The sequence below is a fragment of the Tamandua tetradactyla genome, chromosome 19 (assembly GCF_023851605.1).
Source record: "Tamandua tetradactyla isolate mTamTet1 chromosome 19, mTamTet1.pri, whole genome shotgun sequence".
In the NCBI taxonomy this organism is placed as follows: domain Eukaryota; kingdom Metazoa; phylum Chordata; class Mammalia; order Pilosa; family Myrmecophagidae; genus Tamandua; species Tamandua tetradactyla.
The window spans coordinates 29,731,850-29,750,461 of record NC_135345.1 but is presented as its reverse complement, the minus strand read 5'-3'; the positions used below and the strand labels follow the sequence as shown (position 1 = coordinate 29,750,461).

The window sequence follows — 18,612 nt, the reverse complement described above, 5'->3', positions numbered from 1 at the left end:
TTGCTCCTTTAACTGGACCTTATCTTCTGTTTCTTAATATGGCTTGCAATTTTTTCTTGATATTTAGACATCTGATTATCTTGATGAGTTTACTCTTCTGTTCAGTTTCTCTCTCTGTTGTCTAGGGTTTCATTGTTGATTCGCTTTGAGTTAAGGCTCTTTAACACTTGGATCAACTTATTCTAGATCTTCAGAGTTACCTGTGATTAAATGATCACACAGGGACAGAAGACCCCAAAGTGGGCACAGACCATTTCCAAAGGCCCCTGGGGAGAAGATCAGGAAAGACAACAAAAGTCTTTTTTATTTTCCAATTCTCTGAAGCTGTACTTTCATGTCTTGCTCATTAAATGGTTCTCCTTGGCCAATTATTCCCTGTAGCTCCACAGAGGGAGTGCGTTTTTTTCAACCTCCATGGCTCCATCCCTTGTGGGAACTGTATTAAAACAATGTCTGCAGGGGTGGGCCATGATGGCTCAGCAGGCAAGAATGCTCGCCTGCATTGCCAGAGGACCCGGGTTCGATTCCCGGTGCCTTCCCATCTGAAAAAAAAAAGTGTCTGCAGGGACACCTTTCTAGAGCAGACTAGAATCAAACTCACCAGTCAAAAGCTATACCTGGCCCTTGGCCATATCCATCCCTGTTCCTGGGTAGGAAGGCTATCATATCCCTCTTCATCCCCAGAAGGCAGCCACAGACCATACTTGCTGCTTGCATCTAGGATGGGGTATGGATGTCAGCCACTGATGCAGTGTTATTCACTCATTTATTTTTTTTGCCATACCTTTTCAGTCTCCCCATCCTGCTCTTTCCTGGATGCTGTGCAGTGTTCTATTGGCCTTGTGAGCCCTGGCCACTAGCTGGTTTTGGAGGAAGACTATGTCCTGAGCTCCCTATTCCACCATCTTCCCCATAAGTTCCCCATCCCAATTCTTGATGTTAAAAGTACCTTCTGAGATGCTATTATACACAGGCACACACACACACACACACACACACACACACACACACCACATATACACACACATAGCAAACACATAAGAACAAAAAAGAAAAAAGTCAAACATACAAAATGCAAAAGAGAAATATTTATAGGGGGTTGCATTTCTATGGAATTGTCTGTATTAATTTCACAGTTTATTAAGTTGGGCTTCTGAAATTAATATATTATTGAATATATATATATATATGGATTTTGAAATTTATTAGGAGTTACCATAACCAACAAATGAAACATTTCCTTTAAAAAAATTATGTTTATATGCAACAATATGTTCTAAAGAGACCTGTTGTGAGCATACTATTGCAACATCAGAATTTTTTTGTCCCCCTCCAGGAAACATTATTTTTGCAGTTCTTTCACATATGTATAAATTTAATAATTCTTAAACAATTTTCTGACTTCATGAAAACTAGATGATAAAGCACAATTACATTAGCTGATATGCTGGTATACACATCACACTGGTAGAATGGGTAGGTGGGAAGAGCTTGAATCTCGAAGTCAGACAGACTTTGATTTAAGTTTTTTGTTGATGATTAATAACAATTGACCTTGAACAAGTGACTCAAGGTCCTTTGGTTTCAGGTTCCTTATCTATAATATAGATATACGAAAGCTTTTCTGTGTGCCGCTATTACCTATAAATACTATGAATACATAATTAATATCTGAAGAGAACTCAATTTTCAAGCTTTTAAAATATCTCAAGTTTTCTTGTAGCTAATTATAACATCTTAGTTTTGTTTTGTTTTTTTCTAATATTGGTGAGTATTCTTTCAATTGGTAAGCTCTTAAGGAGGGAAGTCTAAGAGCAGATCATCTTCAGTTCTATAACAGAGACTAAAGTCTGACATACCCTCCCTCCTTCTGCATGCATGTTTGATCTTTGGTTAACTTCCTAGTATAGTGCCTGGAAGCCAAGATGTTTTCTGTCACTTATGTTATTAGGTAGCATAGCTAATGTTAGCAATGACAGTTGTCTAGTAAATTACATATGAACTGGCAGAATTATAAACTCTGTTGGGGGCTCCATGTGTGTGCTTCTCTTAGCATGCTTCTTGTAAATGGCTATGTCCCTTATGGGGATATTGGAAGCTATATCCCTAGAATTGTTCCAAGTTTGACTTTTTTGGTACATGAAGCTTTTAAGCTAGAGTACCTTCCATGTCTGCTGAATGTGGGGTTCGTGCCTTTGCACCTCAGCCCTGGCCCACAGGGGAGGTGGCTTCTGGACAGCTAAATGTCCTTTTGCGTTCTATCCAAGGAATGCCATCAAATGAAACACTGCATTTCGTACTCCTGGGCAAGTTGCGACTTGTATCATTTGGTTTTCTGAGTAGACTGTTGCCGTGCGTGGTCTTTTCAGTTTAAAAGTCATGGTTGTTAAGGATGACTAATGCATCATCTGCTTGCAACTATGTTGAACAAATTTTAATCAGATGATTTGGCAAATCTTGGGGAGGGGGGAATTATATTTTAATTATATAATTCATTTCCCACTCAAGAATTTCTTCTGGTTTTATACATTTCCTCTTAAATTGTATGCATTTCTTCCTTTTAGAAGAAATTAACATATTAATACTTCTAAAAGATTTTCCTAATTTAATGCCAGCTCTTCATTGCTCTCCCTTGCAATTTCTACTGGTAATATGCTTCAGTCATATTTTAAAAGTTTTAACAGATGATGCATAAATGTTTGTCTATCTTTCCCCCAATTTCCCGTTGCACATCATTTTGCTACCTTAAATGAAATCATTGAAACCTGGGTTTTAATAGTTCTCAGTATTTCAGAGCAAAATTATATGTAAAGATAAAATTATTTCTTCTAAATTCATAGGGCAGAATATTTCTATTGCTTTAACAAAACAATGCTTCTTTAATAATTGTTTTAACTGTCTAAATCCATGACTCAAGAAAAAAAAATACTTCTAATGCTTTATTTTCTAATAAATACAATTGAATAATCAAAGGATTTGCTCATTTTGGAAGGGGATGCAGGACATTATTTCTTCTGAGAAGTATATATTATGCAACACTGATAGCAAATGCAAAATATTTGGGGACTAAGGTTATAATTTTACAAAGTAATGGGATGTGTATGGCATTTTTAGAAGTATTTGTTAAAACTTCAAAATTCTTTCTTCTATCTGTACTATATACTATTATAATGTCCCTAAATTGTTCATTTTCCAACAATGAAATAATCTAAAATTATTTTAGCATAATATTTCAATAAGGAGTCATGTGAAATGGAAGTTTCTATTTCTCCCATTTTTAGTGATAAGATTCTAAAACTAGAATAACTAATCTTCTCAAGCCCAGTAACATTTATTGAGCACTGAATATTTCTGAGGATTATTCTTTCCATTTGCCACATAGGAGAAAAGGAAGAGCTCACAGGAACTCAACTACTCTAAGACAGTCCTACACCACTGTTATTTTTGTAGTTGAGGAGATAGAAGAATTCATAGATTAAGGAATTTGTTCTATATCATATGGTTCAATGAGGAGTGGAGTTGGTTTTGGAACCCAGGCAGTTTGATAGAAAACTGTACGTGTTGTTAGAATATAGGATTTCGCTTTGTATCTGTATCTGCATGAGTGAATCTTTTTTTTTTAATTAAAAAATGTATTTTTAACAGCATGTTGATAAAACACTACACCAACTACAATGGGGAATAGTTATATCATATATCATTTCCCTAAAGTAACAAGTAAAATCTAATTCAAAGAAATGACTCAGGCATATAAATACAAAGCAATGAAGGAATATAAGAAGAGTTTACATGAGAGAAGTAGAAAGAGTGCTATAATTTCAAAACAGAATAAGAATTCTCATAGCTACAAAAAACACAGAACTTTTCATGGAGGAGACAAAAGTTAAATCATCTTTTAAAACATTGTGACACCCCTCCCCTGGCAAGAAAAAAGCAAAGCAGAAGCATATTCCAAAAAATAGTTGAAAACGGAACTAAAGTATGAGTGCAGATATATGAAAAACATACTATGAAGAAATAATGATTAATCAGATTGAACAAGACTACCAGATTTTGAGTTACACAACAGTGTAACAGAAAGTTAAAACAATAATTAACATTATAACAAAATACCCTTGGATTTCAGACTTAAGAGTTTAGATTTTATCCTTTAGTAAATGACATATCACGAAATCATTTTGTGCAAGATTGAGGTAGAGGCTTAGGGGATCAAAAAGATTTTATTAACAATATTTTCAAGATATTAAAGACTGAAGTAGAATTGTGGCTTGTATAATTTTAGTAGTATCGTAACAGAAAAGATAGATACTTTTAGAAAGATAATCTCTTCTTTCTCAGAAATAAAGTGCAAACCGCATGTTCTGCTATAAGCTGTAAAAGGAAATAAATCTATGTTAAGAATTCCTAGTTACTCTTTTTTATCTTAAAACTCTAAAAGTATTGACACATAACCTTCACATCTACCTAAAACAAACCCAAATGGCTGACCAATAAGAACAAATTTAATCATGACTCATCGTTTTACTATTAATTCTGTTGAAATAATTGGAATTGATTGGCCATTCCATTGGAAGGATTATTCACTGGAACCATCATCTACATCAGAAACCTGTGCCCAGTGTCAGGCAGACGGCATTTTCATTATCTACAACTTGAACCTGCACAAAAGCACTTTTTCCCCTATTATGGACCTGACCTGAACTTCACAGCTCCCAAGATGAATTCTTGCAACACTTCCCTTACTTTTTTACTTCTTTCCTGCATTTGCCATCATTATTTTCCAAAGCATTCCAAGCAAAACGTTCAAGGTAATTTTCCTTTGTTAAAATTTTTTCGTTAAAATGAAAACTAATTTTAAAAAGGACTTTTAATAAAGTGTTTAGAAATATTTAAGGCCTTGAGTCATATTTATAGTTAATTAGAACAAGGCAAGTACTAGTTAGGGCTACTTAGGGCCGTCATATTTCAACATCTATAAAATGTATAATAATATGAAGTACCATATTGTTTTATATTTGCTCACATCTAGGGTTCACACAGTTTAAAACTAATATTTGAATGTCAATTAATACACACAAAATAGCTAGAATAATCTGATTAAATTGTTTTTACTGCTTAGAATTTTTTTGGCTAAATCTGATTTTTAATATGATTGAGGCAACAATATACATACAAATAAAAATTGCTTCATCTTTTTCAGGTGTCCTTCATTTGATAAGAAATTCAATATGAATTAAGTACATTATCAGTATTAAAAATAGTATACCTAGAATATTTATAATGTATAAATTTCATTTATGTACTTATTTTTCTCTATTGAGCCTACCTATTTTTCTCACATATAATGAATATAATCTAGACATCACATTGTATCGCTATTCTCAACAAATATTCATTGTCATTTTCATGGACTTCACAGTGTGTATCATCTCAATGAGTTAAATACAGGATCAGTTAAGTACCAAACAGGAATATAAATGTAAGGGAAAATATGCTAGTTTTCTAATTATTTTTACAAATTAATCAACTGTTAGAAAACAGAAAGTTGGGATATAATTTATTGCTAAACAACAATCAGATATTCAGCCCTTCATTTGAGTCGTGATGCTGTGAAACTGTTAATTTTCATCATGAAAATAATAGGTAGAAAATATTTAGATGTCAAATTAAAACTGTGAATTCAATTAGAATTTGATTAATTTCTTGATCAAACTTAAGTGTTTCTACCTGTTTAGTTTAGGTTTTCTTATTTAATTTTATTTTTGTGACATGTAGGATTCAGAACAAAACTTATAAGATCATTACTGTATATTCCCTGAAATTCTTCTTAAAATAATTGATTAATCAAACTGTTTTAAATAATATTTAGATACTAACAATATTAAGGGAATGCATAAAATTGCAAAACATAGTTTTTGTTCAAAATGGAAAATATAATCACAGAGTCAATCCAATGTGAACTTAAATAATTAAATTAAAACAATGTTTCAATCTTATTTTTTTAAATCAGTCTTAGAAGATTTCCATCAAGCTTTATTTATTATTGAGAATAGTTTATGTGCTCTTATTACTGGCCTCATGAGCTCTTAAAAGGCTGGGTGCCATTGGCAAGGGTCAAATTCCCTAAGCGAATGAGTTACCTGAAAGTTGTGCCATCAAAGTGTGAAGCAGCCTACTACAGAGCAGTTCTCTCTACTTTTGAGATAGCTAATCATGCTAACAGAGAGAAGAGCCTTTTTTTTTATATTCTTCTGCACAGCTTTCACAGCATCTTTTTAATATTCTGTTGCACAGCTTTTATAGACCGCTCTTTGCCCTGACAAATTGTGCATCTTCCCCACTCCTGATATGCTGATGGAACTGTGGCTCTCATTTCTGCATGTGGTGTAATGCAGTCAGACTAGGACCTATGATTTCTTGTTTTACAGCACAATAGAATTGTTTGCATGACAAATTCTGCTAGTTAATCTTGTATAGCTGAGGCTAATTTTTTTTTTTCTCAATCCCATCCAGAAACTGCAAGATTGACTGCCATCATTTGAATAGCAAATTGCCTGGTTCCATCAACTTTTCATTATTATCCTAATAAAAAGATCTCAGTTTCCAAACCATGAAATAATTTTAAGATAACTGTGATGTTTATTGCAACTTTCTGTGCCCTTTTAAATACTTTCCAGAGTCAAAAGATAAGTAATTTTAGAAAAACATATATTTATGATTAAGCTGAGTAAATATAATGTGCTAGCTGTGGTGTTTGCCTGCTCTTTAGTTCTTTATGGCAATTGAGGGTGAATTCCACTGTTTCAAAGAAGAGAAACCTAATCTATTCCCTTCAGAAAGAACAGCTAGTTTCCCCTAAAGAAACATTAACAAGATCCAAAACAATGGATAATGGTTCTAATTCTGTCTTTAACAGATTCAAATGGTATATTGAGTCTCATCACATTAAATTTTGAAAGCATATTGTGAAAGATATTAATTGTTTTGAATATAAAGATAAGTGTAAAATTAAATAACTACTTTAAATGACGATTACAAAAACTGAGATTGTGTCTATAATTCATTATATTTTCTGCTCTCTAATTTTATGCTTTTTGTTGTCATTTATTGTGATTGCTATTTTTCCTTTTTATAGATATCTCGATATATATATTAAAATTTATTGTTAAATTGTTAAATACTTAAAAGTAAATGAACCCCCGTATGCTCATCATCTGTCATCAATCATCACTTCAATTCTACTTTCACTTGATGAGTCTAAAGTAAATTCTCAGGCATTGCATAATATTACCCATAAATATTTCAGGACACATCACATTTTAAAACTCAAGCTCTCTTAAAAAAAACATAACTACAATACCTTTATCAAATCTGTGATACAGTAAGAATTCTTTAATGTCATTAAATATGCAGTCAGCATTCAATTGCCTAATTGTTCTACAAATTCTTTGAAAAATATTGGTTTGATTGAATGAGTATGGTTCCATCCATTAGATGAATCAAATATTGTGTTTGGTCAATGTATCTCCTAAGTCCCTTTTGGTCTATAAGTTCCTCCTCTCTCCTGATTTTATTTCTCTTGTAATTTATTTGTAAAGAAATGGAATCAATTGTCTTAGTAGATTTCAGATACTACTGATTGTTTTCACATAATGTTGTTTAGCATTTTCTCCTACCCAGTATATTTCTGTAAAATGATAGTTCTATCAAAAACTTTATCTGATTGAAGTGTTTTTTTTTTCTGTCTTATTTTTAAATAAGACTTCATAGGTGATGCGTATTTCCATTAGGAAGCAATCATCAGCCAGGTGTCTTTTTGTATGATGTTAACAGCTACTGTGTTCATTGCCTAAATCTATTATGTTTATAGGGGCTGAAATGCTCTTATTCTGATTTTATCATTTCTTCTTTATTTTTAACCCGAGTTCCTTTAAACAGTGTAATTTCTCTTATCAGTTATTTGATTCTACCGAGGTTTAGTCTGCAGAGGCGAGGCAGAGATATGTATGAATGTATACTTTTCCCTTATTTATCAGTTTATAACAATGATCTGGTGCTTCAGTATCCTTTAAAGGTGAAAAATTAATTTTTAAAGTGTCATTATGAACTTACAGATTTTTACTTATTTTATGTGTCTTAATTCATTTTAGTCATTATTCCTATTGATGCTTGGTATAATGCATTATTTGTTTGCAATTATTCATTCCTTCACCTCCACTGAAATCCTCCTCATATCCTACAAACAGAAGAAAATTTTCTGCCTCACTGGCTCAGATTTTTTACTTATTTTGGTCAATGGAATATGAATGGACTTGATGTTTTCCATGACCCAACCTAAGCTCTTAGAGGAATTGGAGATTTCTGTCATTTCTCTTGCTTTTATTCTTGGTCTTGAAAAGTCAGAATGAACACAGGTATATATTCTTAATTGTCTGCACTGATATTCAATGCCCTTTTCTACTCCCCACCCACCAATAGGATAGGATGTATCTGCTGCATCCATTCTGACTGATCAGGGTCCACACTAAAATAAGTGCTATTTTTTGTATCAATACTTTATTGATCAAGTTATTTTTAGTTAATGTACAAGAATACCAAAGTATAATTATGTTAAAAACGAAGGGCATTTATTAACTCGCATAACCCAGGTCCAGAGGTAACTAATTGCAAAGATTAAACATCCTCAGTGTATCAGGGCTTTGTGCTGCTCAGAACTCTCTTCGGGAGAGTCTCCACACTTTCTCCTTCTAATCTGTCACTTATCTAAACTGTGTCCCTTCAATAATAATATCCAAAGGCAAGAATGTAAAGAGTTTCTCCTTAACAAGGAAAAGAAGTCTTCCATCAGACTGCCTCTTACGTCCTGTTACCCATGACAAGATTATATTTCCACTACTAAACCAGTCACCACCAAAAAAGGGATTGATTTTGTCAAATGACAATCTGGGCCAAGCATATTGCTGCTCAAAACATTTAAAATTTAAAATAAGAGGTCCATAGCAAGGAAGAATGAATAATGAAAGTTGGGTAGATAGCTAAGGGTGTTCGTCTCAGGGTATTTAGTGTTAGACAGTATTTTCACTTATGTATATATCTTGAAGATTAATCCAAATGGGCACACAAAGCTATATTCCATTACAAATATGTAACTATAATTCATATACAATTAACCATTCCTCTAATGAATTTTGTGTTATTTCTTGACTTTTGTTACTAAATGGTATTTCAATGAAACCTTTTTATAATTTCTGCACACACTCCTGTGTGTACTTATGAAATTCATGAAAAAATAATTGCCAGACCAAATATTTAATATTGAACAGTTTGAGAGATAATGAAAATCTCCTTACAAAAAGTTTGCAACAATATATACAATCAGCAATAGCATATGACACCATTACTTCTAACCTTTCTTCAGCTATACATTATCAATGCTTTTTATCTTTGTCATAAATTCAATCTGATAGATGAAAGTACAGTTTCTTCTTGTTGTTTTATCGTGTGTATCTCTAACTTTGGGTGGAGTTATGCCTCTTTTCATGTATTTGTAAGGCATTTCTATTTATTTTGAAACCTGCTAACTTTCTGAACTCGCATATTCATATCATCTTATTTCACAATAGGTACCCCTTTGGGGTAATAGCAGAACATGCCTAAATTTTATTTTCCATATTGGAAAATAAATAAGTGAAAATAGACAATATAATCTTCATAGAGAGGAAATAATCTAGAGACCTATACTGTTAGATATTAGCTATTAACATGTTTCATAAATCTACAATAATAAAGAACATTTAACTCAAACATTTGGGTAGAGACAAATGGAATAAAACATTATAAAACTCAGATGCATAGGAAAGTATTGTTAAGCATCTAATATGATGGAATTGCCTTCTGAATTAATAAGGAAAACACAGAAGTACTACACTAGCACTGAATAAAAAATTCACATTAAAACATCATAAAAGAAATAGACTTGAATGTAGGAAAAGTCTATATTCAGTTTAACCTTGGAAAATTCCTTTCTTCGTATATAATCAGATTAATAAATCCTTAAAGAAAATATAGTTTTGATCAGTCTAGATTCTTTCCATCGGCATACATTTATATTCTAGTGCTTTCTAGTAGAAAACACTAGGATATAAATATTGTTTCAACATGGGAAATATGTCCTGATCTCCTTTGTTTATCTGTTTCCTACTATCAACATCATCCCATATCTAAACAAGCGCTGTGCAGCTAAAATTACCACCTCTAAATAATAAACACTTTATTATTTTGACTTTTCTTCATATTCCAGCTACTGTCTCATCCTTCTGCTCCACTCCACAGAGAAGCTTTTTGACTTGTCTTCACTTTAGCTATTTCTTTACCTTTCCTTAAGTATTCAGCTACTCTCACTGAGCTCCACTTACTACCTCTGCACTGAAACTCTTCTTGAAACTGTTTCCAACATGCATTTAGCAACTACAAAGGGCACCTCTCTACTCCCACTTTGTTCACTCTCAGCATAATTTCATAAACTTCGTTCATGATATTACACTCATCACGATTATTTCTTTATTCTCTGGTCTCTCTTTTTCAGTCCCCTTTTTAGTACTTTTCTAAATGAGCTCCAAATATTGAAGTGACTGGGCATCAATATTTGTCCTCTTTTCCAGTGAACTTTTTCCCAGGTAGTTTATCTGTTTCCATAGTTTTGCATATCGTCTATGTCCCAAATTCCTAACTCTACCCTTGGTCTCTCCTTTGAATTCAAGAACTTTATGTTCATCTCCACATTTAAAATCTACTTGAATGTCTAGCAGGCATCTCAAAATCTTATGGTCAAATAGCAGCCGTAATTTTACTTTACATACACTATTCTAATTTACACTCATTTCAGTAAAAAATGCCACTATCCCAATAGCTCAAGAAATAATACTGGATTTCAGTTTTATTTGTTATAAGCCCTAATTTTGTATATACAATACATTTGCAAATATTATTGTTTCAACATGGGAAATATATCCTGATCTCCTTTGTTTATCTGTTTCCTACTATCAACATCATCCCATACCTAAACAAGAGCTGTGCAGCTAAAATTACCATCTCTAGTATTTTAGGGGGAATTGTCTTTAACAGATAGGAATTGCTCTATTGAAAGGCCATGGATGGTTTATATCTATCAACCTCAACAAATTTTTAATATTATTTTCCCAGTATCTCAATCACGTCCTATGGCTCACTGACATGGAGCCCTCAAAAGGATTCAAATATAATGGTGTAATTCATGGGTCAGAGCCTACCTAGGGGAATAGTAAGAGGATAAACTTTTTTTTAAAACACCCCTTTGTCTAGTTTCTTTATCTAATCTGTTCTGCCTCACAAACTCCCTGACAACTTTTTCTCCCTTAATAAATCACCTGCAAAAGAAAACCCTTCTGAGGCTCTGCTTCTCAACAAACTCACACTAATCTTAACAATATGGAGGGATGAAGTTAAAGTGACATGAAGGCTTCGAATTTGGTATGATTGTTGACCTTTTTGTGGAGATAAAATCTCCAAAAATGTTTGACTCAGCTCTCCATTTAGCCGGATGAAAGATAGTATCTAAATGAAACATTATCACAAAAGGTACACAGGCAGTAAGAATATTACACCTGGAAAAAAAGTAATAAGTAATTTATTAGATCTTGCAATAACATGGTAGGAAATGATAAGATGATACTGGAGTTGAAGCTAGGGGAGAGGTTGTGAAGCTATGGTAAGCAGAGACTATTATTTGTTTAAACAGCTATTGACATGGTTAAAAATTTAAATTAAAATGCTCCCTCAGTTATTCCTTTCTTTTCTGGTTAGCCAATTTCAAAAAATATTGATATTATAAATCATATAATTCAGAAACAACATAGTCCTGAAACTGCCATTGGCAGTATCATAAAATTCTTGTTTCCATAATTTTTATTTCTTGTTAATTTGATTTGTTCATCCTATGCCTCGTCCTACTGCCATCCACACCAAACTGTGTCTTAGAGGCAGAGTATGTGCCTTTTATCTTACTTTTTTTTTTAGTCTTACTTTTTAAATACAATTTTCCCAGTATCTCGAGTTTCACACATTGCATACTTAACATTATGTAAGAAAGGTTAGGAGCTTTGTGAATATCTCAAGTGATTAGTATGATTAATAATATTGTGAATATTGTTAAGACAATGCAGAAAAGTAGCTTTTATATTATCCCAACAAATATTGTCCAGGTCAAAAATACTGGAATAAGAATTAAAGAAACTAAAATAGCTGAATATATATAAGATCTTATACATAAAATGTTCAAGTATATATGGCAATATAGTGTACACAGAAGTATACTTTGTGCTAAAAGGTTACTTACTTTTTTCAATATCTGTTCCTGATATTGAAAAATGTATTTAGATATTTTCACATTGAATTCACTTCAAGGATTCCAAGTGCCAAACATGTATCCATCTCTTCTGAGTGGGAATTATAAGTCATGTATTGACAAAATCCATGTATTGACTTCTGATTATCTCATACAGTCTGGCTTCTTGATGAACCTTGAAAAGGCCGTGGATTGCTTAGATCAACCAACCTCAAGATATTTATGAGCAATAGCATTCTTTCAATTTACTCTTACAGAAAAAAAAGCAAATAAAGCTCATTGCATTTACCCATTTTCTAGATGACTCTTCATTTAATGTACCTGACTACTTATCTTATTCTTATCAGTAATTATGTGAAATGGATAATTTATATGGTTATAGATTACCTTGTCTGTTGCCTTGCAACCATCTCTAAGACAAGAGTAGTGCCTCTGTTACAATTATGTGCTGCTTGTGTGTGGCCACACTGTGGTTGTGATGGTGATTGTTTTTTATTATTTTTTGAAGGTCTTAAAAGTAGAAAAAATTTTGGCCTAAAATTGTTCAGAATTTAGATTTGTAAAATATTAAATGGCAAATATATAAAATGGCTTCTATTCTCCACCTTCATGATAGGAAAAATGTGAGACAAATTATGCATAAACTAGAATTGAAATTAGGTAACTGAAGAAAAATTATAATTCTCAATTTTAATAACTTTTCCTTTTCCTTTTCCTTTACGAAGCACTTAACCTCTCTCTTGGTCCACTCCTCTGTACGTCTCTGTTCTTGCTTGTCCTAACAATAGCAAATTAAAAATATATATTATTTCCATCTTGATGCAGTTAAGATATTTGTTTTGCTTTCAGATTTATTATAAAAATAGATGCATGAAAAGTTATCACAGAAAATGCATGGCATGCAGCAAATGGGATGAACTAGAGGATTATCTTTAAGGTAACATATTTGCACTTGGAAAAATTATAAAACAATCAAAATATAGAAGCCTGTGGTATTTTTTGGTAAAGCAAAATATGTTTAGTAACTCAGTAGTCGCCCTCACTGGATGCTTTGATTTTCAAAAAAACTATGTGTGGATTATGATAGACCTGTATCTTCAGGAAAAGACATTGGTTAATTATAGATTTCAATGTATGCTGTATTTTATAAAATGTTTTATTGCAAATGGTTTATGACATTTCTTGGAGTAAGCATGACTTATTTGGAAGTTTAAAGATCAAAATTCTTATCTTTTCTCAGAAAAGTATCATCCCTTTCATTAAAATATAATATATAACATATTTAATATGTTTTCCAGTGGGCTGAAAAAAATAGAAGTTAAAAAGAAAAGGAAAAAATTTATTATAATATGTGCAATTACATCAGGGCTTATCCTCACACTTATACTTTTCCTAAATGTTAATCTTGTTTGAATCAGAGTTTATTTCCAAAGTTTGTATAAATATTATAAATACCTGTATAAGTATTATAAATGCTGTTTACAGAAATTATAAACAGTAACTAATTTAATGTTTAGTAAGAGCATGTATTTGCTCTTTTCACTCTGGAGAAATTTTATTTTTGGCATTATAAATATACAATATTCTGTTATTTGGCAGAGCAGCGAAAATGTGTCTGACAGAATACTGAGAAATATAGGGAATAAAACCTTACTAAGTGCATGATCTATATTTTAAAAGTCCAATTTTCAGTGGTTAGAGGGGTTTTAATTTCTGAGTGTTAATTTATTCAAAGAAGAAAAAAGAGAGCAATAATTAATATGTTTTTGGAAGACTTGTCTTGATTTGGTCTGGTAATTATTTTTTAAAAGGTTTAGCACAGATTTAAATGAAAACTCTTTCAACCTGTCATGTAAATGTCAAATTAAGGGTTTCTTTTTAACATTTAAGTTTGAGAAGTGACTTCTTTTTGACAAGCCATCGCAAGTATCAAACTTCATCATAACCTGATATCAAACTCTATGAATTCATTTTTATAATCTGTTTAAAATTAAATGCTTTTGCTAGATAAAATCAAAGTAAACATAAGAGTTTTATTGATTTACTATAAGAATTACATGGCCAAAATTATATTTTTAGTTATGCATTATGCATTCAGTAGTCTTATCACTCATATTTAATTGGAAATTATAAACATACTTTTTTTACTATCAGTGTAATTTTCTTTATGTCTTACAAATTTAGTCTGAGCAAGAGGATTAAAACTTGACAAAGATTGTCACAAAGATGTCATTAAATGAGACATTATGTAATTCAACCTTGATGAAGGACTTTATGCAAAATTCATAACCTCCATTTGAGTCAAGCATTTGTATATTCATTTATCAGATAAGTACCACCTTGAGCAGTCTACTTTTTATAGCCATGATCTTTAACCTGTTTCTCATTTTTTTGAAATGATGGTGATAGGAAATACCTCCAAAATACTTAAAAACATTTTATCCGCAGTGACATTTTATAACTAGTTCACTATTGTACAGTTGCTAAGTGACTATGAGAAAGAGGTATATAAGAAATAAAAGAATAGTAGAATCTAAGGTCAGATTTGCATGAGGTTTAATCAAACTCAATCACAGCAGCACCACCTATTGGTGCTTTTATTTCAGTGTATATTCTAAACAATACTGCTAGTTCTAAATAATAGTTTGAATTAAAATCTGAACATTTTGCTTTTACTAATTCACAGAATATTGTTTCTAAAAAAGCCTTTCTTTATATGATAATATGCACATAAGAATTTCCATATATATATGGCTTTCAGGTTTATATTCTGGAAATATTAAATATATATTCCTATTAACCAGATATTCTGGAATTAAAGATTTCAATGAGGATTTCAACAAAGGATTTTTTCTGAAAATAATGCCTTTGCTCATTGCCCTATTTTTTTTTAAGGGACTAGGTAATTTAATTTTAAAACCAACATTAGAGTTTTCTTATTTTTTTGTTTCATTCCTTTTCAGGTCTAAAATCACTGTTATCTCTCATAATCTTTAATCGGTTGTAATTAGATCATGTTCCAAGCATAAAGAGTGACTGTTCTATTCTCAGGCATGGAAGCAGGCAGGAAAATAAATTCAATGAAATTCTATGAGAAAACTCTAAAATATCTCCTAATATCATGTGCCCCACAGACTTTCTCACACAATCTAAAAATTGACCAAATTAGGTTTAATTTAGCAATCCCAGGTTAATTTTATAAACTCAGATATTCCTCCCTCATGTACAGAGATTTGCAACTAAATTTTTTCTGCTTTTTTGTTAAATGATTGAAATTTCTTTAAAATAGAAATACTTCATTCCATAGTTAGTAAAAAAAAAAGACTTAAGATGTAAATGACCACTTAAACATCTTAAAATTTTAGCTGAAGAGTGATTATACAACATAGATAACTGTTTTTCATTTCCTCTTTTAGTAACAGAGAGAAAAATCAATGAAATGGGTATAGGGTTTGCTGAAATGGAGAATTGTATAATAAAGGAGTAGGAAGTTGTAGAAAATAATGGCTAAACACAAACGATCTTGATTGGCCCAAGAACCAAAAGATGAATATTCCATAATGTAATAGCTTGTTCATTTTTAGCAAACTCAAGTAGGTATACTTGACATGATTTCTGAAATTTTTTTCATATATATTGTGAACACCTAGATCTTTGTTCTCTGGGTAACACTCATATTTAAAGCTCCCTAACATCAGGCACTCTCCAAAGAAAGGTAAAACATAATGGCTCACTGTGCCCTTTCTCCCCTGTAGTATCCTATTTCAGGATTTGTGGAAGATGCAAATGCTTTAAGCTAATCATGTCTTTTTTTTTTTCTCGAATATATATTTTTATTTAGATTTGCATCGCTAACACCACGATGATAAACAGTCACAAATTTGTATCGAGGCACACAACTTTCAAGTGTGCTATTTTTCACAAGTAATCTAAGTGCAGCATTAATATCTGGTATTAGATTCACAGACGACATTCAGATTCTTCAGCTTTTGGGCATTTATTAGCATTAAAATGATTGTCTAGTCAGGCAGAGTTAAGAAATTCAAAAGCAGTTTCTTTTTCTTCTGCCAGTTCCTTTGCAGTAAGATCCATCTTCTCACATGAAAAATCATTCATAGGCTGACCCTCGAGAAACTTCCAGGTCTTATTTTGTATCACAACAGGGAATGATAGAGCAGATCATCAGGAGTGCCATTGTAGCTGCCATCAGAGTTAACATGCATGGACACTGTGCTGGTTTGAAAGGAAGTATGCCCCCCTAAGAAAAGCCATGTTTTAATATAAATCCCATTTCATAAAGGTAGAATAATTCCTATTCAATACTGTATATTTGAAACTGTAATCAGATCATCTTCCTGGATGATGGAGGAAATATTTTGGAGAATAAGAGATTCTGAGAGAGCAGAGAATGCTGCAGCACCACGAAGCAGAGAGTCCACCAGCCAGTGACCTTTGGAGATGAAGAAGGAAAACGCCTCCTGGGGAGCTTCATGAAACCGGAAGCCAGGAGAGAAAGCTAGCAGATGATGCTGTGTTTGCCATGTGCCCTTCCAGCTGAGAGACAAGCCCTGACTGTGTTTGCCATGTGCCTTCTCACTTGAGAGAAAACCCTGAACTTCATTGGCCTTCAAGATAGAACCAAGGTATCTTTCCCTGGATGCCTTTGATTGGACATTTCTATAGACTTGGTTTAATTGGGACATATTCTTGGCCTTAGAACTGTAAACTAGTAATTTATTAAATTCCCCTTGTTAAAAGCCATTCTGTTTCTGGTATACCGCATTCCAGCAGCTAGCAAACTAGAACAGACAGAAACTCCCTTCTGGGGTCCCAAACCATCTATCTCTGACATGGTCACAGATAGCATTCGCAGCAGACATTGCACTGGATGGTTTTCAAGCCTAGATGATGGAAGTGCGGCGCTGCTGCACAGTTATAACGATGTCTCCCTTAAGCCAGCTTTCATCTTCCAGCGGTTCATAAACACCAACTTCCTTCCCTTGCAATTCACCTTGGCATGGCTGTCATCTGGATACAGAGTGAAGGAATGGTTTTCCTGAATGATGACATCCTTTATATTATCAGCAGTCACTCCAAGTTTAAGGGCAATTTGAGATTTAGCTCTGTTTTGATCTAAAGGCGTTAAGCAATGGAAGTTCTCATTTGGAGTAGATGGAGCCAACTTTGAAGCAGTCAGGCTGTTAGTATTGGCTGGGTTTCCTACAACAACCTTAACTGATTTCTTGGCATAATTTTCCAAGGCTGCACCTGGGACTTTGAAGATGTCCATATTTGCTTTCAGTAAATCTTTCCTCTCCATGCCATGCATTCTTGGTGTGGAACCCATGAGAACGGTCATGCCCAAGTCTTTAAAGGCAAAGACTTCTTTATCTGTTATGATGACATTTTTCAGAAGAGGAAATGTAGTCTTGTAGTTCCATAAGGATCGCTTCCAGGACCCCCATATGGGGTTGATATCCAACAGCACAAAAATCAGAGGCTGGTCTTTACCAAAGATGGAGACATTTCCAAAACATACAGCACTGAATATGCAATTTGATATACATTATATGTATATGCCTATTTCCCGGAAACATGCGTCCTGTATTTTGAGAGTATGTAATTTTAATCTTCACCAATAATTTTTGCACTACAATATGTGGTCTGTCTTCTTCTTTTAATCACCTAAATAAGCGTTCCTATGTGTCTCCTCACATCTCTCTTATTTTCTCTGTGTGTTTATCTTTCTATCTATCCATCTATCTATTATCTATCATTCTCTGTTTGCATAAATCCTCAAAATATGAAAATATATGTTTACATATATGTGTTTTTATTCTAATACAATGGACTCATGTTATGGATGCACTGTGGTTCTAACCATTTACTTCAATATGCATTTTTATGGTCTACCGTGTGGCTGGGACATACCTCTTTCATTGCTAACTGTTAGACAGCATATCACTGCTGTAACCTTTAGGACTATCGCAATGCCTAGCACATAATAGGTCTTGATAAGTAAATATTTATCAATTGAAAAATTCAACTATTACATTTTATCTTTTCACTTCCTTTGTGCTGAATACCTGAGTTTCACCCTCCTTTGGCCGCAAACAATTTTGAGATTGGGCAATTTGGAAATTTTCAAATTTCCAAAGGAATATACACTTTAAAAAATCACTGGTTATATTTCCAACTTGAAATAAAAGTTACATCTTCATACTGATGAC

At 32.8% G+C, this 18,612-nt stretch overlaps 1 pseudogene; it reads right to left on the bottom strand.

Moving 5' to 3' along the window:
• Positions 1-16,405: 16,405 nt before the first annotated feature.
• LOC143663360 (malate dehydrogenase, cytoplasmic-like) lies at positions 16,406-18,322 on the bottom strand (annotated as a pseudogene).
• Positions 18,323-18,612: the final 290 nt, after the last annotated feature.